The sequence below is a fragment of the Rhinichthys klamathensis genome, unplaced genomic scaffold (genome assembly GCF_029890125.1).
Source record: "Rhinichthys klamathensis goyatoka isolate OS25496 unplaced genomic scaffold, OSU_Roscu_1.1 h1tg000127l_1, whole genome shotgun sequence".
NCBI classification, from domain to species: domain Eukaryota; kingdom Metazoa; phylum Chordata; class Actinopteri; order Cypriniformes; family Leuciscidae; genus Rhinichthys; species Rhinichthys klamathensis.
Window position 1 is genome coordinate 1,823,177 of NW_026606664.1, and position 26,462 is coordinate 1,849,638.

Genomic DNA, 26,462 nt, shown 5'->3' on the forward strand with positions numbered 1-26,462 from the left:
GTAGGAGGCCAAAAGTGAAGATCGGATTCTCCAAAGAGCTATTAGCACAGAGGGAAGAATGTGCAACTTCCCTTGTTTAGATGTTTGGCTTAAATCACCTTTACGTTTAAACTTCAGAGGAAGTCAACTCCCTGCCGTCCCTGGTGATTGAAACCAGCTCCGCTCCTGGGTCTGTCTCTGGAAAGGGGAAGTGACATATCTTTCGGGGCTTTGACCCTGACCTCATAAAATATAGGCTTTCCAGAGTGGAAGGATTGTTTGAACAGGGTTTGGTGTGTTAGCATGGGTTTGTGTGTTATATGCCATAATTGTTGTGTGCGTGAGAGATGTTTTAATTGAATGCATGAGAGACATGCATTTAGGATATCACGCCTATCTGTATGTATGCATCTTTTGTACTGTTATTGTCCCTTTGTGACACCCTCACACCCTGTGATAGTTGCACATGTCATTATATACAAGAAATACAGTTGACAAGATATGTGCAGTAGGCGTTAACATTGTTTTGCACTAAATATTCCATTATATATGGTGGAGGCTAGGGCTTGTTGTGACATGGTGTAACCTACTGTGTTGTAAGGATGCATTCGGGCTCCGGGGGAAACCCCAAACATGGGTCTTAAAGGAACATACCCCCAGATCATTACAATGGACTACATCTCAGTATATTGGTTTACTTACTTTTTAAACCCTCTTAAATTAGAGTAAATTTTTATTCTCTCTTTGACCTATGTTTCAATATCATAATATTTTTGTTATAGCTGTTGAGTTAAAGGTACACTATGTAACTTTTGGCCCTCTAGCAGTTAAAAACACACACACACACACTTTTTTTTTTTGTGGAAGAACGTTGTTTTGGTTGTGCTTAATCTCTGCTTGGCTGTGCGGATGAATACGGTTATACTGCTTATAAAACATTCACTACTAGACTAGACTAAGAGATATAACTAGTTCAGATGGAAAGGATCTCATATTAGATATACCCAATAATAGACAAGGTACTTCCTTGAAAATACATTCCAGGACAGCTACAACAACCATGATGAAATGACCCTTCATAATAGATAATGCTTTACAATGAACTCTGCATGGGCAATTTCTCTGTTCAATAAAATACGTTAATCACTTGTTGAGTAATAAAAACACCATCTCCACGTCGCTTTTACAACATTTGAAATCCTTCAGCTCTCGCCATCTCCGAAAAGCTAAGCTAATGTTGGTTGTTGTTTTATTAAGAGCTCTGTAACGTCTCTTTTTTTGCAAGCAGAAGCTCCTCTGTTTGGCGTTTGTTTAAAACAGGCGATTCCCCAGAGTTTCGTGATTTAGCTGCTCCATGTCAATCTTTCTCACTCGTTGTGACAACTAACCTATGCCACTCCCATATGCGTGTCAAAGTAGCCGGAGCAAGTTTTCCCTATTTACGGATATGACGAGAGATGCATGAACGAGTGACGCATGTATGCAATTTCCTGCAAAAGCATTCCGCTCTGTCTATAATGTAAACACTTATAATGAGCTTACCATGGTAAAAAAAAACATGTTTTGGAAGGACTCATTATTTCATTTTTTTAAACAAAAAAGTTACATAGTTCACCTTTAAAAAAGGGTACTTTTCCATATTAATTTCTGATGATTATGTGTTTAAAAATCTTATACTTTTAGAAAAAAAATATATATATTATAATGATAAAAATACAAAATGTTTGTTTAAGCATAATGGCAGGTTGCATTGTGACAATTTAAAGGGATACTCCACTTTTTTTGGAAATAGGCTCATTTTACAACTCCCCCAGAGTTAAACTGTTTTGTTTAACTCTGGGGGGTTAAACAAAACATTTTAAATTTTGAATCCATTCAGCCGATCTCCGGTTCTGGCGGTACCACTTTTAGCATAGCTTGGCATACATCATTGAAGTGGACAAGACCATTAGCATTTCTAAAAAAAAATGACCAAAGAGTTTCGATATTTTTCCTATTTAAAACTTGACTCTTCTGTAGTTACATCGTGCACTAAGACCGACGGAAAATGTAAAGTTGCGATTTTCTAGGCTGATATGGCTAGGAACTATACTCTCATTCCTGCGTAATAATCAAGAAACTTCACTGCCGTACCATGAGAGCAGCAGGCGTAATGATATGACGCAGCGCCTGAAAATAGGCCACCTTCCGTCAACACAACGGAACTATTTTCAGGCGCTGCGTCATATCATTACGCCTGCTGCTCTCATGGTACGGCAGTAAAGTTTCTTGATTATTACGCAGGAATGAGAGTATAGTTCATAGCCATTTCAGCCTAGAAAATCGCAACTTTACATTTTCCGTCGGTCTTAGTGCACGATGTAACTACAGAAGAGTCAAGTTTTAAATAGGAAAAATATCGAAACTCTTTGGTTATTTTTTTTTTTAGAAATGCTAATGGTCTTGTCCACTCCAATGATGTATGCTAAGCTATGCTAAAAGTGGTACCGCCAGAACCGGAGATCAGCTGAATGGATTCAAAAACGGTAAAACTCAACAGTTTAACTCTGGGGGAGTTGTAAAATGAGCCTATTTCCAAAAAAAGTGGAGTATCCCTTTAACAAATACAGTGTGACAACATGCCCTGCTATTAAGACTTTAAGGTGTTTCTATTCAAAAATTGACTTGCAAAACTCTGAGAAATATTCCAATAAAGTGTGACAACTAGCCCCAGTCCCCCCATAATAAAGATGCGCATTTATAGACCAAACTATGCATGAATATTGCAAAAGGTGTTTATAATGCGCAAGTGAAGAGAGAATGGCACATAAAAGCTCAACAATTCTCATTACATTACCAAATAAACCCAAATAAAAGGCCCTTTGTAGTCACCGAAGCAAGTGCCCTTTCATCACCTTTTAGGAAAAACAACAGCCCTTTCATTAATAATGCCATTTCAAAAACAGGATGGGGCAAAAAAGAACACAAGACGTCTTCGGTCGTCCTTGCCGTGCTAATTGAAAATGCCTGTGTGTCTATTTTCATTTGCTTTACATTTTAAATGACAGCTGAGGAGCCAGACGGGCCCTCGCGTCGGTGTCAAGCACCTCCAACTCGCGGAGGGTCGTGAGTGCCGTCGCCTAGCAACGGCGCAGAAGCAGCCGGCATGAGAGAGAAGAAAGGGGATCCCTCTGAAAACGCTGTGTGCAATCGTGCTTATTCATGCTTTTGTTTGGCCAGTTTAATTTAAGCTCCGCCGTCAGAACATTGTGTTGCTTTTTATAAAACGTCCAACTGCATTTGATTTGTTCTATGCAATGATTCATTATCTGTCTGTCTATCTATAATTACAAGTTTATATACAGTACATACAAATGCATACACATCTGTCTGTCCACCCATCTAGAAGTGAATATATGTGAATGCAGCAATATAAAAATGTATAAAAACTATAATATAATATACAGGTTTATTCATTTTTGTCCCTTTTGTTGTGATGGTTTCGTTTCACCCAAGCCTCAGACACGGATCTGCGTGGGGGTTGTCTACATTCTGGATGGGTTTTTAGGCCAGCGGATGAAGGTAGAGGGGTAATTTCCAAATGGCTTGGCTCAAAGCGTGTCTTTGTCTTCACCGGCTTTCATAACCAGACTAAAAAATACAGCCCGCACAAACATGAAACCTGTGCCAAATAGAGTCCATGGAGACAATACATCATAGACGTTACTGCTGCATGTGATTTACGCTTAAAGCTTAGTCATGGCAGGATCAGTTGAATATGAAAAAAATGAACAAAATGCAGGTTTGAGGTCAAATTTTCCCACTGGAAACACTTTAAATTGCCAATTTCCACTTGTGTTTTTATGTTTCTCTCATTTCACTTGACATCTGATCATACTCTACTCTAGATATATTCTGTATTGCATATATTTCTGTCATGAAAACTCATAGTGTTTGGCATGGTAATGGATGGTAATGGTAATGTCTGACATATTTGGAGAAAGTTGAATCAACTTGAATTAAGGCAACCATCTTAAAGCTTTTTTGAGGTTACTGAACTTCAGGGCTCTGCTGTTGTGCTAACTTGTTTTTATTTAGTTGGACTGGTAGTTAGATGAACTTACTGAGGAAGGTATAATTAACTTAATCAAATAAGTTTAGTGAACTTTCAAAAATGATTTGGCACAACTTCGACCACTGAAGGTGAGTAAATAAGCCGTTTGCCTTATTTTTTTAAGTTGACTCAACTTTTTCTTTTTTACAGTGTACACGACACGCTGCTGTGAGCAAGTTAGACTGCTGCTGTACAATATAGTGTAATTACCCATAGCATATTTATACAGGTGGAGCTGGGGAAGATGAAGGGTTTCTGAAAGCATTAAAGGTTTAGCTCATTGGCTACTGATACAGCAGGAACCAATCAGCTGTGCCCTATAGAGAATAATGTAATTGAAAACAGTTTGAGTTAAGGACCTATTAGCCTGCGCCATCTAGAGTTTCATGACAGAACTTTGTATTTTTAACTTTCCTAATTATTTCTAATCCATTTTATATTTTATTCTATTTGATTTATATTTTATTGTTATTCTATTATTACTACTCATTACACACAGAAATGTCCAATGTAAATATCTATTATATTAAATGCAATCACGTTTGTGTAGATTTCACAATTTTAAGCTAGCATGGGGACTGTGAGCTTCTCTATTCATGAGCATGTCCGAGTGCATCTGTTCCATTAAAAAACACCTTAATTCAATGAGTCTTTTTGTTGGAACCCCTCAAAACAAGGACTATCAGAAGTCCTCTTGATTAGAGGACTGAGATCCTCTTTTTGATACAGAAGTGGACATCATCTTGTCTTTGAGGAAGTGCAGTGCTTCATCAGCGGTGCCTCTTTATCAGGCTTGTACTAAATTTAGGAGTAAAAAAAGTAAGTACACTGCAGTAAAGTAGCCTTGCCCATTAGTGACCCAATGTTGTACACTGGGAACATTGTGACATCTCTGTCTTACCCGCCAAAAGTAAACAGCACCTCCCTCCTTTGATGTCATAACTGCTCATTAGCACACAAAAGACTACTGATTATTCTTCTTCAACTGAACAATCGCGGATGAAGTAATCAATGGCACGCACTGCGTTTTAAATGCAATAACAAACTGAGTCACTTTTTTTAACAGACTAGCTTAGTGACTGTTTAGTAACATGTTTACAAATCAACTTGTTGGTATTGTCAGCTGATTAAAGGGATAGTTCACCCAAAAAATATTATTCCAAACCTAGACTTCTTTCTTTTGTGGAACACAAATGAAGATATTTTAAAGCAGTGTTTCTCAACTGGTGGTTCGCGGAGTGTGCAGTCAAAGAAACAACATGGAACGTAATTCTGTTTTTTCTGATGCAAGACTTTTATTTTGAAAGATGTGCCTGAAAGCTGTCAGACGCATTTTAAGTGCCTGAGAAAAAACGGGTTGTCCTGATTCAGTATCTGCGAGTCAAATGAGATGTTGTCAGTGTCATTACTCTAACGTAATTTTTCTAACTTATGCAATAAAGAGGAAAATAAATTACCAGCATACAACTTAAAATACAACATACAAGTTCTAAGAAATTTGAGGCCTAATGACCATGGGAAAATGTGGGTTAAAACAGTTGAAAACCCCTGTTTTAAAGGATGTTTCGACGGTTTTGTCCGTACAATGAAAGCCAACGTCGTCCAAAACAACACTTGATCACGTTGAAAGTCAATGGAGCCCAAACCAACATTGGACCCTATTGACTTTTGCTGTATGAACTAAAAACACTGTGACAGTTTTGGTTTGGAAGGACATGAGGGTGAGTAAATGACAATTTTCAGAAAATGTTCCCTCATGAATAGTTCTGCGCTGCTGTATCGTGTTTATATTGGGCCAATTGAAAACTACAAGTCAATGGGATTTGATCTTCTTGTACTTCAGCTCTTCGCAGCGTCTTGCACTATGCTGGTAGGTCTGCGAAGCACTCAGTCGAGGCCACGAAAGTTATTCGCAAACACTTCCAGCCTACCTCCGTCTCCTCCAGTCCACACTCTGCAATGAGTCTTGGCCAGACCTAATGTTGAGTATCTAAAAAGAGCCGGCTGGCTGTGTGGGAGTATTGAGTGGAGTTCAGGCCAGGAAGTTGCCTACACAGCCCTCAGTCTGAGTCAATTTTCACAGAGCTACATTAGGACAAAGGGTTTGAATATCAGACTGTAAAAAGCTGCGTCTGATCCGAAATCACACTCCACAACCCCCTGATCATCTTCCCTAAACGCCCCCTCCGCCTCCACATCACATGCTTGCACACGGCTGGGCTTTAAAAAAAAAGAAATCCTGTCAGGCTCGTTTTTGGTCACAGTTAACATGTTGAAGAGATACCATTTATGCACTTGAGCATATATGAACCAACAAAGATGAATTTATAGAGAATTCATATCTTGTTTTCCAGTAAAAAAATAAATAAATAAAAAATGAGGATACAATTTTAAGAAGCAAATCGAGATATTTGATTTTTCTTGTTTTAGGCATTTGCCAACATTGAGTCAGATTTATGTATAAAAATATGAAAATGTTAAACATAAAATATTGTATTGAAAATCAATAATAAAAATACAGGCTAAATGCCAATTGTCGCATTTTTTCTTCCTTTAAGCATTCGTTTAGTCAGATTTGTTTAAATATAAAATGTTAAATATAAATGTTAATAAAATAAATAAATAAAAATAAATTTAAAAAATCCAATGAGGATGTATTTTTCTTGTTTTAAGCATGAATTTAACAGCAGAATGATGACAATGAGGTTACATTTGTTTTAACCACTCGTTTAACAACATTTAATCAGGTTAAATGAAAACGTGAAAAAAAATCATAAAAAAAATAACTATCTTTATGATTTATAGATTCTGAAAACATCATAACCTTGCATCTCAAGTAATGTTTATTTTTACAATTGATTACATCAGTGATTTGTCATTGTGACAACTGTGCAACTGTGAGCAATAATAAAAGCACACGTGCTGGAAGGATGTCTATTGTGGCAGTACACCATGAACTTCCAGGTATTTGAGGACAATGAGAGGCACGAGAAACACGTTTGTTCTGCGTCCCCTCCGCAGGAGAACGAATGGTGAGGTTTTTTATTTTACTGAGAAGGTGACGTAAAGTAATTTAACCTGTTTTATCGCAGTCAGTCAGCGGATCGTCCGTGGGAGCTGGTAAATAAGGCAGCGGCGAATAATTCCCTTGACATTTACACATTTCTCACGGTGAGTCATTTTCAGCTGGAAGGTGAGGAGAACGAAAAAGTTATCCAAAAATGGATTTATTGTTATGCATCCCTTCGTGGCGTTCATAAACCACGCTATTATCCCTGTGTGTGTGTGTGTGTGTGTGTGTGTGTGTGTGTAACTCGCCATCTACGCCCACGCACTCGCTGCTGTTGACAGTGCCTGGTGTTCTTTCCTCAATTTACCTCAGTGACTGTAATCTCAGAGAGCGCGTCATCGTGCAGGCTAGTGCGTCATAAGGGAAGCATCACCTCATGGCGCGCGCACAGACGACGAGCTGAGGCAAACGGAACACAGCACTGCCATCTATCTCGCGCTGCTCTAAACAAATCCCTGTCTCTAATCCTCAAATGCAACCATTTATATTCCCTTTCAAGGTCCGACAACAAAGGAATGCTACACTAAGAAGACTCGAAGTAAACAGAGGGAAAATCCCTAAAAACCCTTCTTCAAATGACAATTATATGAATGCAACACACAGTATGTGCATAAAATAACGTCTCGGTGGGCATAATTACACAGTTGAGATACAGCAAACAAATGCTCAAGACATTTAAAGGGATAGTTCACTCAAAAAAGAAAATTCTGTCCTCATTTTACTCACCATTGTGTCGTTTGTATGAAAACTGTCTTTATTCTGTGGAACACAAAAGGAGACATTTTGAAGAACTTTCTGGCTGCTCTTTTTTATCTTTACTGTCCCATTTCATTTGAAACATAGCGATAATGTTCTATAAAATTCTGAGAATACACTAATTGAAATGCATGTAATGTTTAACATCTCAATTCAGATGAATGAAATCTCCCATTTCCATCACCATCAGTGCTCATGACAGAGCAATATCTCCAAGCAAGGACATACAGTGCATTCCACTTAAGGATGAAAACACTAGGAGTGTCTTGCACTCGCACATACACAAAGTGTGAACATCGAGATTACACAAACACAATATTGCTTTTTCCTTAAGAGGGTAGTGGTTCAAAGAAAGTTCAACTGGCTTTGAAAAGCCGGTAGGGACTTGAGTGTCACAGGCAATGTAAGACATACTTACGTCAGAATTTTGTAGAGTAACATTTCTGTGGAAAAGTAAAAGGCAAATATTATCAATACTGATTGGCATTTTGAAACTCATTGCATTGCACAAATTCCTACCTATCACTTTTGAACATATATCAAATGTAAAATAAAATGTAAAGTAATAAAACAATATCAACTATGTTTTTGAACTTAAGGGTTATTTTAAAGGGTTTTAGTTGCAATGGACAGCACCAAAAGTGCAGTGCAGGGAAATGACTGAATATTCCGAGTCACCTGATGGAAAGCCAGCTCCATTCATCCAAATGTCATCCCTGCCAAATCCAGAAATTTCCCATCCGTTTCATTGCAGGCAGTCACAGACAAAGGGACCGAAATGTCAACTGAGACAAAGTGATCAGTAGATACAGGACATATCAGCTTGTGTCTTCATGGACCGTTTCACGTAGGTGAGTCCCATCACGTTGTGACATCTGGATGCTAATCCAGCTCCATGGGTGAAGCGGAGAATATGAATGAGCAGTCGAGCATCATAACGTTTAAAGTTAAAGATAAATACAGGGTGTCACGTTGATCCTTGATGTATCTGAACAGATCGCTGGATGGCCTGCTGTTAAGATTGAGATGACAGAGCCTGAATCTCTACCTGTGCGGGAACAGTTGCGTAATTAGCATTTTGGATAACTGCTCAGTGGCATAAATGAACTCGAACTGCCATTGAAGAGTTCTAGATATAGATATCTGCTTTTTAAAAAGACTTCCGATATTCAAACGCACAAAATCCAGAGCACTAGTAAAACAAAACTTACTCTGGAACAAATTGGCATACAAAGTTAGCTAGGAGTTAGCAAAGAAAATTCAGAGTTAGCACTCACTTTGTGGTTATTCTGCATGTCAGAGACCATATATTCTACTATACATACAGAAAGTTTGTGAAGGATAAAGGTCACTAGTGGTTGAGCTCAAGAACTGATGAGCACGCAATCCCCACTTCCTTAGCTTGTAACGCTATAGACAGGCGCCGCTCCATTGACAGTGATGAGGGCCATGTTGAGAGATGAATCTGGACAAAGGAGCCTTGAAATGCAGCACAACTAAAAAAAACACAACCTTATCCACACTACTTTGCTAATGCAACATAAATGCCAAATCCAGGAAGCCAATATGTCCATTGTGGAGGAGGTGAAATGCCAGAATTACGTAAACATTGGCCCTGACCCTGAGCTCAGGCCAGCTTTACATGAACTTCCCTGTGTCTTTCTTCTGCAGTGCCCCCACGGCAGCTGTGTCAACACACACAAGGGTCCTGACCTTAAACAAACCCTCATGAAAGTCATTATACACTGTCCCACTAATTCACCCACATTCGGATATATGACGACGGTGTGAAATCGTAAATACGCAATAAAAATAAGGGCTCAGGTTGGTGTGTTTGGTTTTGTAATTACCTCAAAAACAATGGGTCTCATACACCAGTAATCACATGGATTATTCGTCTTTATATACACAGAAATAATTTTAGCCTAATTCACAACACATGCATACGCACATGAATCTGTTCTTCACCTCATTGCAATGTTAATGAATTGGGAGTAGTCTAAATGAGGGACTGCATGCCCAATGTTAGCAAAACACGCCCACACCATCTCCACACAACTTATTCTTTAGAGCTTTTCGCCAACATATGACGCTCTCTCGCATGAGAGCGTACGTTGTAATAAACACCTTTAATATAGACATCCCAAGCCAGCTGTATATACGTGTATCTGCGTTTTTATGCAGAGGAACCTCGGAGCTCAAGCTATAATCCAGCTTTTCTTACTACAGTCTAAGATGAAATATAGGTGAAGTATATACAAATAAAATTTCATATTAACACATTTATAAGGCCATATCTGATTTTTGTGTATGGGTTGGATACAATTTTTTCCTAAATTTAGAATACATTTAGTATGAAAATTATTGATGAATCAGGATTTATTCGTATTCTAAAGATACGTACGTTCAGCGGTTCACCCTAAATGCTTTATGTTTACGTCAATCTGGATAACATGAATTTGCTTGAAAACCAGATGGAAAATCATTTACATTTTTGCTTGACAATGAACTGTTGTATTTTGAAACTGGCCTTTTTTGGACCAACCATTCATGCCGGTTCTGTATTATTGCTAACATAAATTAGTTAGCAAGACAGCGCTGGGAATTTATAGGTGGATATTATTCTAACGGCTGGATGTTATTTATTCTTCGTTTGTGCGCTTCCTCGTCTCTGGTTTCCACTTTTATCTGTTTTTCCAGAGGGCCCCTTGTTTGGTGTCATAACAAACCCGCCCTGCGCCTCCATTCGACGCTGTTCCTTCGACTTCGTTGACACAACTTTGCTGCGTTGCACGTTGCCCCGCTGCATTTTTGTTTTTCTTTCTTCTCAGATTTGCCTTGTCAAAATGCATCACAGCGGAAGTGCAGTTACAAAGCGCCTGCATCAGATGCGGGTTGGGTTTCAAAGTCAACTCGAGGTCTAACGTCCGACTAGGGCGTTGGAAGCTTTAGAGTCGTCCGGTGCACCGCAGAGTGACTCATTGTCACCTCGTCAGCCTTTACAGGAGAAGCCGGTGCTGAAAACCCCTCATTGTTCACATCCCGGCTTCTGAAAAATGTTGATATAGGTGTTAGGCGTGCCAAGCTCCCTCCTCCGGAAATCATCCGCACACATATAGTCGAGCAGCCACCTCTTCAGGCCTGGCCTTAGGCCCTTTCAGCCATCACTGTGTCACAGCGGGGCTGGTGACTAACGGTTTTGGCTGCTACTTTTGCAAGGAAGCGGCTGACGCTTCAGGGCCACTCTGCCAGAGTACACAGGCTGGGAATCTGGCCAGTGGCGATATAGGAGGGAGCCGCAGGCATGCCAGGCCTGGGAGGGAAGCCATCGCATTAAAAGTGTCTGTTCAAAAAGGGAATAAAAAAGATGGCACGCCGTGACGACACGCGGCGAAGATAAAACAGCCCGCAGGCAAATAAGCGGGACGCGCCGTATGTAAATGCCCGTTACCGGCGAGCCAAAGGACAGCCGTGACGTGGCACCATCGTGAATTTACATGTCAGATATAGTAAAGATAAGCGTTGTAGTATCCAGTTCTGGGTGCTAAATTTAGCGCAGGCTAGAACAAAGCCGTGCACATGTACATGAAGGCCATTTCCTCCTGTTAGATTTTGACCTTTGCAGTCAAGACCGGAGCGCTTCATCCGCTGACACATCAACCCACAGAGGCTGAGAAAGGCCGGCAGAACAATGCACTCTCAACCTGCGAAGAAGAAAAAAAGAGCGATGAGCAGAAAACGGGTACTGTCCCCAACACAGGAAGCCGAGGCAATTCCCTTTGTGTGAAGACTGTGAATGGGTGCAATACTGCTGACCACACACCACAGGCATTAGCAACCGGCACATGGCCATTTCGGTTTGACCTTCAAGCTGGTTCCTGGAGCACAGCTTCAGCGAAATGCCCCCTTCAACCTTTTTGAAAGAGCAGTCATCTGTTTGCCCACTTCTCAGACCTCTCCTTTGTGAAATTTAGTGTGTTTTTAACAGCAGGCAGTCGGCCACAGAAGACCAGTCAACCATGAACCAAAGCCCTTTCAAACTCGACCCCTGACTTATGCGTGACCAAGTCTGCACCTTTTAGGAGTTCAGCATGTCTCCTCTGTTTGTTTTTCAAAACACTGTGGGCTGATTGGAGGATTTTGCTTGTGTATTCTGCTAGACAAACTCCTCTAACAAGGATTTATTTTTGTTCGGAAATGCAAGAGGAGTCGAGGATAGAAAGGAAAACAAAATCATGTGTTTTGTTGCCGTTAGCTCATTAGAAGACGTTTTCTTTTCGCCACCAAATCTTTTCCAGCCATCATTACATACATCAGAGTAATGTTTCCAGCAAGGCCCAAAAAAAGGGGGTTGTACATTACGGATTGCAAAACTAAACTCTTCTAAATCTAAATCTTTTGTTGTTGATGTCAAAGGGTGTGCAACTAATTAAAGCCTACAGTATAAGGTAGACAAATTCGGCAGATGCCAACATGGACGAAAATCAGGGAAATAGGAATCCTAAGGAATGTAGACACTTTTTTTGGTGTATTTCATGCAAATAGGTTCAGCAAAAGGAGTCAGATTGACTGATTAAAGGGATAATTTGCCATTGACAAGATGAACTTTTAAAACTTGGCTGTCTATGGAGTAGAAAGGCGAAAGGTTTTTTTAAATAAAATTTCAAACTACAACTTTTGTCTACAAAAATGCAGTACGATCTCTAATTCTCACAAAAGCTGTTAAAAGTATTTTACTGACAATCGAGAATATCTCAGTGCAGGTAACAGAGAAATACACATTATTCATTTACATATACTGCTGATAGTGTAAAAATACGAAACTGATTTCAAATCGGCAAAGTACCCTTTAAGCACAGATTCACTAAGGGTGTGTTCCTACTTTGGTTCGATTAAAACGAACCCTGGTGCGATCACTCCATGCGGTTTGAATAAGTGTGAACGCTGCCATCCAAACAGTTGAAAAGATGGGTCACGATCCGCTTCCAAACGAACTCTGGTGCGGTTCGAATTATGCGGTTAAATATGAACGCAACACAGACCAAAGCCAAGTAAAGAAACCAAAAACGGGAAGATGTCACAAGTTACTACCCTAAAAAGGACAGAATGCTCAAACATACTTGTTTTTTCTCATCATAGTTGTGATGTTGCCCATCACAGTTGAGTACAGGCGTCAGAACCGCGTCTCCTTGCAGCAGATCTTCATTTGTGTGACGGAGGGATTCCTGCCGCTGTTTTGACTCCTTTTATAAGCTCTTCACAAGTTCTCAGCTGGTCAAAATACAATCATATGTAGGCTACACACACACAACAGGCGTTAAAGAGTCATAAAAGCAGACCAATGAGGTTGGGAACATATCTCTATGCCTTGGTTTGGTGTTAAAATGCCAGTGTGAACACTTAGCGGACCAGGACTAAAAAAAATCGTTTTTTTTTTTTTGGTCCAAACCAAGCGAACCGAACTACAAGTGTGAACACAACCTAAGAAGTTTTTGAATCACTAAAAACCAGTTCAGTCATAAATCAAAATATGTCACGCTGTCTGTTTCTGATTCGAACTACACTGCACATGCTTCATGATTTTGATTCACTGAAAAGAACCAGCTCATAAATCACGAAAATTATCAGAATATAAATACATTTTTATGCTTGATTTTAAAGACAGTTGTTTCTTTCTGCCACTTGATGTCCAATGTAAAAACCACTAGACATACCCAATGTTACCCATGCAAAAAGAAGCGAGTACCGGCTTAGAAGGATCCTGCCACAGAACTGCTTTATTTACCAAACAAACACAACACACTGATAAGTCAGCATTCAGTTCTGTGTACATATATCTGCTGATGTTCAGAGAGTCGTCGGGGTGGTTCAAAAGCGCATTTGATGTGAAGCGTAAACAGACTCGTCCTCTAGGGAGGGTTGTGGTGAATTCTTACATGACGGGAACTTAAACACTGCGGCTGAGGTGTGGGAAAGCGTGAAGTGAAAAGAAAAACAAAGGGAAGGAATTATTGTTTTAAAAGTTTTGCTGTTGGTATTCCAACTCCAAACTTTTTGTTCTCCTTTTTGCCTGTATTATGTCAAGTTTTTGATTATGTTAGCTATGTTTAGTTGCTTTCATGAAGATCTTGGGGGAGCTGTTCCACACCAAAAATGTAAGCAGTGCATAATTGCCTGCGTAACTGCAAGACTCACAGTGTTTTCACACTGATAGTACAAACGAACTTCAGATCTATACAGGAAATAAAGTGATTTCTGAGTGCTTCCAAGTTTTGTTATCAGGAGTAGGTAACTATCAGAAACTTGTTTATCATGAAATCTAATTTACATCTGGAGGGACGTCAAATTTACATCCAAGTTTTAATTCATCTACACAAAACGGAAGACAAATCCTAAAGTGTATAGCTATGAAGTATGAAATTGACTGGATTCTGTCCGACTTTAGTAGGAAATTGGAGTAGCTTATTTTGTTATTCTATTTGGCTTAATAAAAGTGTATACTAAAAAAAAATATGATAAATTGAGTTCAATTTTAACAAGCCCTTTATGCAATAAAAAATGTACTTCTGCTATGCTGCAACACACTCCTTGTGCAGGCAATTTGAATGCTGAAATCTATTAAAATCTTATTTAAATTTATATGATCAATTTAGGCAAGTTATGACAACGTGTTTTACATTGCTTTAACTCAGTTATACGATTCAACTCAGTTTAATGTAATTTAAGTTGAAATATATATCCAAGTTGATATTTATAAAATCTTTTTTTGCAGTGAATGCGTTTGGGAAACATAGGAAACATTGTAGGGTTGAGCCAACAGTTGACATCCCAAAAAACCTTCACAAGATGTCGATATGCGATGCAGACAGACTTTTTTTTTAGCACTTTTGAATGTGTCATTGAAATGTGATCGTTTCACGGTGACAGTTGATGTCTATAATCACAACTGTGAAATTCAATAGCTTAATTCAGTCATGTTCCTTCACAAACCAGCGCAGTGCCAATATTCATTACTTGAGGACATTTATAGAAAAACAGATTGGTGTAAGATTAAATAGAGCTTTATTGCAGCTCATCTCAAGCTCAAAATAACTTGCTATAAGGCCATGAAAATATATATCAGATTCAGCCTTTGACTTGGAATTTAACACTATTTTCATCCAGAACAAAAACCTTAGCAAGTCTCAAGGAATGCAAGGTTTTTTCAAATGAATAAAACGTCGCCACAATGCACACAACGCTCAGAATGCTTTGACTCTTAAGGAGATGGGATTACTTTGTGTGATTGTGGGCTTCATTGTGGAGCAAGGGGATCGTGAGCGAAATCCTCTGTCAGGCACTGGTGCTTATCCCTGTTTCTGGTTTTTTTTTCAACCGAAAGGACTCTGTTATAAACGCATGTAATCTCGGTGACAGACAGAGGGAGCGAAAATTTAATTTCGTGTGAAAGGGGACAAGAAAACACGAGCAGAAAGGGGAAAGAAAATAAAGACGAGGGTTTGAAGAAGCATTTTTGTTTAAGTGTCCTCTTAATAGTTCACAACAAAGACTTTCGCAGCTTAAAACTCAGAGCATGTACTGTATGGTTAGCAATGCGTTGTGCATTATTCATGGCGACTTCAAAATCTCAATTATTGATGAAAGTATAGAAAAAAAATCAGAGGAACTGAAAGAACCGAGCAAGAAAGCATATGAAAGAACAATGATGCAACAGCAGGAAAATGTAAAAACGCAGCAAACTCAACATCAGAGGCTATGTTCGGAAACCGTACTACTCTTACTATTTCTTTAATAGTTGCTATAATTCGTTTAGACAGCCAAAAGTTATTACATTTTAATATAAAACTATGTTAAAAATGCAAAATAATTATTTGCAGGATGATTACTGGAAGCCACTTGCTGAATTCTATTATGCTAACACTAACAAAGTCATGTATAATATCATTGTACTAAATGTTTACTGTTGCATACTGTTATACACACTGTTTAAATATAATACTACGCAGTGTATATTGAGCAGTGTGCTAGTATTCCACTTCCAACTTTAGTCACTGCAATTCATTAGCCTAGCGGTTAGCACACATGCCCTTGACGTGGGTTTGAAGTCGTCTTGTGTCTCGTTCCAGTTCTTCCTCTTTACCCCAATGTTTCCTCTTAAATCTCCTCTCTCACTATCAATAAAATGGCCCAAAACATTTCTAAAATGTAATGGTAAAATGCTATGACCTGTAGCGACCTCATTAAACAGAGACGGAGCTGTGGAGGGTGTCTGTGAGTGTCCTTTCAATCACTTTCCTCAGGGTTTTCTGTTATCGGCTGTAAATAAAAAAGATAGAGATGTTTTGTTCTCTTTAAAAGTAGAGCAAATGGACACTTGCTTAATAAAATTTTTTTTTATAAAATAGTATATAAAATAATATTCTCTAGTCTACATCAACAATTCTCTTAATTTTATGTGTCCTGGTGAAACATCTGAGAAAACTTAATCAAATATCAAAAATGCTCTTAAGCTAAACGAAAAATATAAATGAATGTGGGTAGCACAGATAATTTGGTTTCGGAAGAAACAGGCAAACAGGCCTTAACCCAGATCTCCATGAAAGCAACTAAACATAGCTAACATAATCAAAAGCCTAGCATGGAACATAATACACTTATGCATTTTGCAGACGCTTTCACCAGTGCATTCAAGCGATGCATTTTATCAGCAGATGTGCTCCTTAAGAAATCGAACCCATGATCTGTCTGTTGCTGGAACCATGTTAAAGGGATAGTACGCACAAAAAAGAAAATGTGGTGAATTCCGGTTAATTGGGACATTTTTCACACAAGTCATCTCAATGGCAAAAGGGTCCCAATCACCCTGAATCCCCCCCTACTCAACAATCATCTTCCAAACCTGGATGACGTTCTTTCGTCTGTGGATCACAAAATATAATTAGAGTTTTTTATATATACAGCGAAGGTTAATGGGGTCCAAAATCAACTCAAAAGTAAATGAGAGGAAATAATAACAGAATTTTCTTTTTCTTTCTTTTTTGTGAACTACCCCTTTAAAGAAGTTAAAGAAAGTTGAATAAAACAACCAAGAACCTCCTGAGTCTCCTGAGCTATGAAGGAGCAACTACTGAGAAATAAAATGTTCCTCTGGGCAATACCATCAGTTCTGAACAAACGGTGTGAGGCAAATCATTGTGGTAAATGAGGTTAATACTAGAAAAGGTCTTCATGAGCCCATTTTTTTCTTCTTTTAAGCATTGTGTGTATGTGTATGCACGTCTGTTCGAGGAGGCTTGGGGCCCAGACACTTGGAATCATTTAGAGAGTATGTCGAGTGTGGGTGGAAAGGAATGCGTGCCCAGATAAAAAAGAAAAGAAAGTGAAAGAAAAACAGATGAGAAAAGAAGAGGTGGGGAGTATGTGTGATAGACGGAGAAAGGGCAAACGAATGGTGTGGCGGAGGGGGGAAGCGCCACCTGAGATGGAGGAACGCTTTAAGTGGCAGAACGCAGGGAGGAAAGAGAGGGTGAAAAGAGGACAGCGAAAGAAAGAAAAAGAGGTGGGAGAGGGGGAACAGGAGGGAACAACAGACAGAGGGGGGAGAGAAAGAGATAAAGAGAGAGGGAGAGAGAGCAGAAAAGCAAGCAGCCCACTCTCTTACCTACTGTTCTCCATCAAGCAGATTTCAAATGGCTTTTGCAGGTCTCGCTTAGGGGAACATCTATTCCTATCACAATGCTGCCCACACACATCTCTCTGACAGCCGACGGGAGGGGGAGAGCGAGTAGGAGAGAGGGGGAAGAGATGGAAAATAGAGAGAGAGACATAGAACAAGCAATCGTTCGGGCCTTAATGGTGCACTAGCCTGAGCTGGAGGTTAGCGTGCGATGCCCCCGCTACCCATGAGGTCCAAACAAGGAGGAATCGAGAAAGCTTTCTGTTAACATTCCCATTCAGCTCAATGGCAGTTGCTTGGCTGGTGCAACTGTGCCGGAAGTATGCGACCTGGTGGGTGCCATCTTATAAGAATAAAACACACAAACACACACACATTTACATATAAAACATGAATTGCATTCTAGGGCTGTACGAATTTCTGATAGAATTGCCAATACGATTTAAAATATGCGGAGCCCCAAACATGACATGCGGGGGGGAAATATGTATATCATGTCCACAAATTAAAGCCGCTTTTCCACTACACACGACAAACGACAGCCGTTGGACCGGAAGTCGTTCATTTCAAATGTAGAGTAGGTCGGGAGCTGCGTGGAGTTACGATCATATGTGTATGCGGAGATTTCGGAGCTTCGTGTTAAAATATTTGCACTTCTGCGTCCGACCGGATGTTATGTATAGCTGGGTTTCAGTCACGTGATTATGATGACGCGCGAAATTCAGATGGAGGGCAGGGAGTGAAGAGCGCAATGGACGAGATGGAGGAAAGTCCGTACTGTACTACTTTACACGCTATTACAAGAGAAAGATATAAACAAAAAATCAAACATATGTTGGACGTGATCCTTACGTTATGAAGAGGAGCGATTTTTCAACTGAATTGAAAGATTTTCCTGCCATCGAGGCGGTAGATATCAGCAACTACATTGTCTTACAGACATACTTTGACTTTACAAAGTTCGGAAACGTTACACGTTACACAAACATAGCCACTTAAGTTGTATTAACTCACCTTTGACGAAGTGATCACTGCACACACGGGCATTTTCCCATTCGGCTCCTCCCGACCGCAGACGTAAGTTTGCAAGCCGTTTTCACAGAGTTTTTCAGTCAATTTCTTTAATTTTCCCCCCTTATGAACAACAACTTTTGGTACACGATAAAAACTCCTCGTGGTTTGATCGATTTAAGTAACCATAAACGATGCAAAACATAGGCATTTTAAGTTTGTTATAGTGCTTTCTAAATACAGCAAATCACTTCCTGCCCTCCATTTGCATTTCGCGCCATGGCAACGCAGTGGCGTGACGTCATATGAAAACAAGCTATTCTAATCAAAACTATGAGCGCGAAGCTAGAATTACCAATATTTTAACACTTTACCGTTATTCTGTACACACTATTTCTGTAAAATTGCGGTTATTAATAATTATGGCAGAAAATTTTTTTTTAGTAAATCAATATTTATGTTTATTTTAGATGTATTGAGGGTCATTTGTTTTGTGTGGATATATAAAATTATAACAAAAATATTCATTTTACCATGGTGAATAAGCCGAGGTAACGGTTGCTTCACGACCAATTTTAAAGTTCCCTGCGACTGCCACTAGGGGGCGAAATGCGACAATCGAATGTGAATGTGTGTACAGTGGAAACGCGGCTTAACTATTGGCTCCCACGACTTACTACTATGTCAGCATGTTGTACTAATTTGTTTCCTCGGTTTAAGTAAATCGTGCGCACGATATAATTTGTTCACTTGTTTTACTAAAATGTGACCAGGTTGTAATAATTTGTTCCTTTGTTTTCGTTAAATCAAAACGAGGAAACAAATAAGTTCAACGTGGCCACGATTTACTAAAACAAGGGAACAAATTAATGATTCGTGGGAACTAATTCTTAATTTGTGGCCATGATTTACCAAAACGAGAGAATGAATTATCGTGGCTATGATATATATTTTTCATATCGTCGTGCAGGGCTCCATGAAAATGTTTTTTTTTTTTTTTTAAGCTCACGGTTTTCTGTTGTCGTTTGTATGGGCTACATAATTTGGCTAAACATTTAGCAATTTTTTCATATATAAAAAAATTAGTTTTTTTACTATTATTAATTTATTTTGCTGTGAACCAAGCCACTGCGAGACACTGAAAACACTGGATAATGAGCTGCTTACGAGTAAAAAAAAAAACACTTCTCTGTAATAGGCCTAGATAAAATATATTAATTTAATTAGATCACGTCCTTTATGGCTTGGTAAGCGTGTCAGGCCATTGCAGTTTTATTTCGATTAATTGTGCAGCCCTATTGTGTTCTCTTTTCTTCTAGAATTTGCATTCAGCTATCCATCTTTGTTTTCCCTAACCCATCTTTTTTATTGACCCTGTCCGTTTCTTTTCCGTTTCGAGCATCTCACCCCCTCTCCATCCCTCCCCCAACCCTCTTCTTGTCTTCTTCCCTCATCCTTTGCCCATGTGACCACGCCTGCTCTGAGAGCAACTGCAGTCTCACTGCCAGAGGATTCTGCCAGAATACGAATGAGAATCCAGCTTTTCCAGGGAGAAACGTGGCTGCAAAATAGGAGGACAGTGCACATACAAACACACTTACAGATATTGATGTGCCACATTGATTGATTCTGTGACAAATACTGGGTTAGGAATAGTTCTCATTTTAAACAGAGATGGTACACCCCAAGGGCTCTAATAGCCGGCGTATTTAATGTCGTTGTGCATTCTCTTTCCGTGATAGTTTAATATTGACCGTCTGATCGATAATAAAGATTGCATTCATATGGCGAGTCCTATCTGAAATTGATATACGCACGGAAAGTGACCTCGGATATCTATTAAAAATATTCAAAGCCCAAACATTACGTGATGAACAAGTATATTGATTTCTGGAGAGAGAAATAAACCATGTGTATGCCTTAGAAAGGCCACAGAATTCTCATTTGAGCCAGATAGAGTTCGGCATACCCCAAATACTGTTTGTTTAAAACAGAAATCTATGCTGCTATATTTCCGCCCATTGAAGGATGGTGCTTCTCAATTCAGAAAGCTTTATTGGCATGACTTTGACAGGATGACGAGGCCTTAACCTTAATCTTACTGAGCCTGCAAGACCGATCAGCCTGTCAGGCACAAAGCGGGGCATCTTTCATATATCTGCCATATTTCCTATTAAAACAGCTGGGGCGAGACATATCAAAGGACTTTAATAAACATCACAGCCTTGCAAATGCATACAAAACTACTTTCTTTGCAATCAATTGATCAATCACAGACAAACTGCTCATTATAAAAAACATTTTATTATATCTGACTATATGCAAGAAGCCTACTTATAAATGTAGGGAGAGCAGACATGGGCTGCGTCCGAAATCACACTCTCTTGAGTAGGTACTTATTTTGAATAAGTTATTACTTCACGGATGCTAAAAAAGTACTTTTTTAGTATGAATATGTGTAAAATGTAATCTAGATGTAGGCCTATTTGTCATGTTGTCATTATCACGTGACCTACCAGCGTCAGTTGCGTCGCTTCACTGACATTTCTAAATCCTCTCCCGTGGCCTCATGGAATAGTAAAGTGTCCATCTAATAGAGTCCAGGTATGACATCACTTTGTACGCAAAACGCGGAAACGAGTTCCATCATCCTGAAGTCAATTTTTTTTAATGGGATCTGTGGTGAACACAAGCTCAAGACACTTTCACATTTTATTCTACGACATAAAATACATCAATATTACCCCACTCGTGATTTTTTAAGATGTTACGTGTCTTGAAAAAGGTGGTTGCTAACAAGTGCCTAAATGGGATTACAGAGGCAGTCGAGGAGATTAAACATCATCACGCTGAACAGGTAAACACAGTCCGCTTTTACAGCCTTGGTAAGTTATGCTTTTAACTGTGCTCTTATAAACTATTCTAACTCAAACTTTTGCAATATTTTCTAAATGTCGATAGCAAAATATTGCGAAATTACGGCGTTTCCATTAACCGATGTTATGCGACTAAAACTTAATTTTTTCCTCTCACGATAAGTCATCCCAAAAATCATGGCGGCGACGGATGTTGGTAGGTTTACGTATAGCTAGCTACCGCAACATCTTTAAAGAATGATCGTAAAAACTTTTTTGCGATAAATAGGAGTGTTTGCTAAAATGTATGTGTTATCATAGGGGATATTTGCAATTTGCAATTTCAATTTGCGCAATTTGGGTAGCCTAATGGCTAGTGTGATGCTAACTGGAGTTGGCCTACAAAGTGTCACGTCATTCCTGCACCACTATGCACACTTCGTCGGAAGCCAAGGGGGTAATCCATCGACCGGAAGTTGAAGCCGGCCGGGTGCCGCCATGTTGTAGCAGAACTTCACTTGCGTTAGCATTTCCATTGACTCCCATTCATTTTGGCGTCACTTTGATAGCGAATAACTTTACATCTGAGGCATTTAAAGACTCCATTTGTCCATTATTTATTTCTAAAGAAACACCACAATGTATAAAGGGCTCCATTACCTTCTATGTTACATTACAGCTACTAGAAGATTAACGTCTGTCAGACAGGTTTCTCACGTCATCAAGCTTAGTTTGAGTCGGTTTGAGTCTGCGCGTCAGGAACGGAAGTGCTCAAAAATCGCTAAAAATGGGCTTCAACTGTCTCAACTGAGTTCCAATGAGATGGCTCTGTCCACTTCTTATACTGTGGTCGGAAGTTGTAGGGCACCCTGGTACTTTTTTTCCAACACTTTTACGCTCTTTTATGAGTAGCTTTTGTCACATGTTTTTCACCTACTATATAGTAGGGAAGTATGCAATTTTGGATGCAACTCTTTTCATTCTAAAAAGCATTTGATTGGACAAAATGCGCACCACGTCATCAATATTTTCCTGAAGAGAAAGATTTTACATTTTAAATTGGCCTATATGCATGTAAACGTTATTTTTTTCAGTGTTTCGGATAACATTAAAATAAATTATCTTAAAAGTAATAAACATAGAATAAAAACCACAAACGTTAAGTGCTTTAAGTGACTATAACTAGCGAGAGTTGATCAAGAAAAAAAATATATATTAGGCTATATAAAAAACTTACTATTATCAGCGCGTAAATACATCGCTTTCCAAAATAATTGGCCTCTCGGACAGAAATTCGATCGTCCAAGCTCTTTGAGGTAAAGATTTACATTTGATACCCCATACAAACAGTGTTTTGGAGTAACATTCCAGTTATGTTACTTCGTTTACACATATTTTCATTTTCACGAGTACACTATTTTACGTGGAATCCATATAAAACATGAATATCTGCATCGCATTTCTATGACAGGTAAAATATATACGCGTAACGTTACCTCACGAGCCGCAGTCGAGCCAATGCCAGCCCAGTTGCGTTGATAATGGGAGCGCGCTAGTTGCGATCTAGTTTTGTGTGTTGCTCGCTTGCAGTGTAGCAGACACTGTGTAAACAGGCACGGATTAACGCACGGGCCTACTGGGCACTTGCCCAGGGCACTGGGCCAGCAGGGGGCCCTGTAAAATTTACTGTGTCTATTCTTTTCAAATAATTATTTTTACTTTATTTTTATTTTCAGTAAAATTGTGTTAAATATTGAGGAATAATGTGATTTTTTTGCAGTTGCAAAGTATTAACTAGTAAATAAATCAAATAAATAATTTTAATGTATTGCTGCGCTGTTGAGAAGGACATCTAGAGGCGAGTGAAAAGCATTGCGTAATATAAAAGTCACGCGTAGAAGACGGTTACTCAAAAACCAAAACAAAAATGAGTTTAAAACCACAACCAAGACAGAACATAGGCTAAGTTGTTTATGTTTTACAATAGGAGCCTATGGGATTATTTTTTTTAACGAAATGTCAATCTTCATCTTTATAACAGAAGATAAAATACAATACAACAATCTTCAAGATACAATAAATCTTCAAATGTGTAACGGATTGTCACCCTAAAAAGTGTCTTTTGTGGTGGAACAAGCAATGCTATATAGCATCTTAATTTAATCTTTGTTTTATTATTTTAGTTCATTAACTAATTGTTAACTCAACTAATTTAACGTAAAGACCTGGGCTGCGTTTCCCAAAAGCATCGTAAGCCTAAATTGATCGTAAAAACGATCGTACGACTGATCTTAATATTATGGTCTGTTTCCCAAAAGCATCGTAGCTTAAGTAGCACTTGAAAATCTTCGTAGAACTACGAGTGCTCTGGAGTAATCGTACATCCCCAAGAGCATCGTAAGAAGACAGATTTATGAGGTCACCTGCAGGACAACCGGCAGATTACACTTTTATCTAGATTTAACAGATTACACTGCAACGTAAGTATATAGGTTTTGATTGTACTTTATTGCACACTTTGTTGTACTCGTGTTTTGTTTAAATGAATGAATGAAATAATTAAAAGGGGAAGAAAAAAATAGAAATACACATCTAAATTAAACGAATGAACAAAAAACAAAAAGTCATTAAATAAGTAATCTGGGAAAAATGCTTTAAAGACCGGGCAAAATATGGATGAATTAAAAAAAATCTGTCAATGACTTGCTGACGTGCACGAAAACCAGCCATGTATTGGGCATTTCTTGCGGACCTCCTTCCCTGATCTTTGAAGGCGGTTGCAGTTATTTTGCAATGTGACAATGTCCTTCCAGATGTTTTGTTTTTTCTAATTTGTATGGTGTCCTTTAAAACTGTTAAAAATAAAATCTTTGTTTCCCTCTATCTCCTCTAAAAGGACATTCATTTTATCTTTTTGAAAGGTCTCTTCTCTTGTTTTTTTGTTTTTGTTCAGCCATTTTGTCAGCCTGTATAGGTGTTTTATATCCATATAGACTTGTCTTGATTTCTAATCCACAACAAATGACGATTACTAGGTTAAACGTTCAGAATACGATTCCATATAAGGTTATATTTCAGCACTTCGCGAATGGACAGCGACGCTTAAGTAGCACGTAGAGCGCGTTCTCGCGCGTTCATGTTAAGTGCATTTTTGGGAAACGCTCGTGGAATTGCTGCGAACTTTCGTAACCTTGCACGTAGAAAGCACTCTTAAGAGCTAAGATACATTGTTATCGGGAAACCCGGCCCAGGATACTAGAATTACTAATTAAATAGGCCTAAATGTCAACTAGCCTAAATGCATTGATTAGAATTGCCATTGACTAAAGATTTTTCTAGTCGACGACTACTGTAGTAGTCATTCCTTTAAGCAATTAGTCGACTAATCTCACGTTAATATTAATTTCTGCTTAAATACTGAGTAGAGGCATATAGAGGCATGAGAGACCTGTGGTGTAATTTTAGTCAGTCGAAAATGAAAAAACTTCAAGTGGCTTATAATGATGCACTGAGAATTGTGCTTAAAATTCCTGGTGGAGTAGTGCCAGTGAAATGTTTGTGTCTAACAATGTGCCCACTTTTAACGCTGTTTTGAGAAATTTTATGTATAGATTCATGTGCAGACTGACAGGGTCTAAGAATATGATCATTGTGGCCATAACTGATGTTTCTAAGAGTGACACAAGGTATACATCTTGCTTTTGGAAACATTGGACCCGAAGCCTGTATATGTTTTATAAATGATGCCTCATCCGCATCATTTTTAATTGTTTTGTATTGTTTTTTACATCTGTACTGTGTTGTCTCTATGGACCTCTGTGTCTTGAATAAAAGTTGATTGATTGATAGCCTATTCCGCGCTCAAGCAAGCGCATGCATAAATATTGCCGCAAAGCACCGGCAAAAGCAGGCTAATGATAATATTTGTCTGGGGAAAAAAACTAGGCATTTTTATTGTTTAATAATAAAAAATAATATATTTTTTAAATCAGTGTCGGCTGCAAACATATCTATATCTCCGCTGTAAAGTGGATGCGCCTTTAGAGAGAAATGCCCCTTTCATATCATATCAGCCTTATCAGCCGGTATTTGCTTTCGATTCGAATTTTTTCGTTTAAAAGTGGACATTTCAAGCTTTATATAGAAATATTCATCATGCCTGTGAGGCTATAGCTACACTGTGTTTCAGTTCATTTTTTAGACGCGCTCCAGTTCACGCCACGGAGACCATGAAAGCGCGCCCTGTTTGTTTTATTTTATTTTATTTTACAAAAGCACAACGTTTTCTTGTTATTGTGAGTTTACAAAAATAAAAGTAGCTACTTGCGACTGATGCATTATTCTTTTCTGTATAGGCCTATGACCAGAAAAGATTGAGTATTTCAAGTTGTTTCCACTGTTGATAGGAAAATGCAAGTGTTCGCGCCGACGCCTGCCATGCAGTGCGCGCTGCACACTCCGCACAAACACTTTGGATATGCATTTATCTAGGTTAAAGTTAGAGCGAGCTGCCATGCCAGACAGATAAGTCCTTTGCATGTTTAACAAATCAAAGCATACATGTTCTACCTACCGCGAGTAAGCGCTGCACCAGTTTCAAAAAGGTAAAAGCATAACGAGCGTAACGAGCGAGGGGCCCCACACTAAGGGGGATGCAGAGATGTTGCTGCGTCTGTCATTTATTAACATTTCTGTTTAAATGATCAGCCCTCGGGGGTCCCTTTAAAATGCCTGGCTTGCCTGCCCTATTGCGGCGCCTGTGCATGCAGGTGCAACACTGTTGTCCAAAAAATTGGTGAAGGGGGCCTTTGAGACATCCGTGCCCAGGGCACATCATCGCCATAATCCGTCCCTGTGTGTAAATGGTGCATTAAAGCACTAATCAACTTTCCACTGCAGTAAACTTCAGACACGAAGATTGCAGCTTTATCTTTATCTCAGGTACACCCACGTGGGCGTTTTTCTGTCATGGACGTTCCGTTGATCTCTAGCGTTTCATATTTCCCTTAACTTTAAATCACA

The 26,462-nt window shown here is 39.0% G+C and overlaps 1 long non-coding RNA gene across 4 annotated transcripts; it reads right to left on the reverse strand.

Moving 5' to 3' along the window:
* Positions 1-8,436: 8,436 nt before the first annotated feature.
* On the reverse strand, positions 8,437-23,012 carry LOC130089229 (uncharacterized). Of its 4 annotated transcripts, none has more exons than XR_008807548.1 (5): positions 22,937-23,012; positions 17,560-17,917; positions 10,528-11,602; positions 9,220-9,363; positions 8,437-8,946 (listed from the first exon to the last, which is right to left on the reverse strand). It is a non-coding gene; the product is annotated as an uncharacterized LOC130089229 (long non-coding RNA). The 4 variants fall into 4 exon arrangements; XR_008807549.1 differs by lacking the exon at positions 22,937-23,012 and adding an exon at positions 21,102-21,227; XR_008807550.1 differs by lacking the exons at positions 17,560-17,917; positions 22,937-23,012 and adding an exon at positions 15,951-16,276.
* Between the last annotated feature and the right edge of the window lie 3,450 nt (positions 23,013-26,462).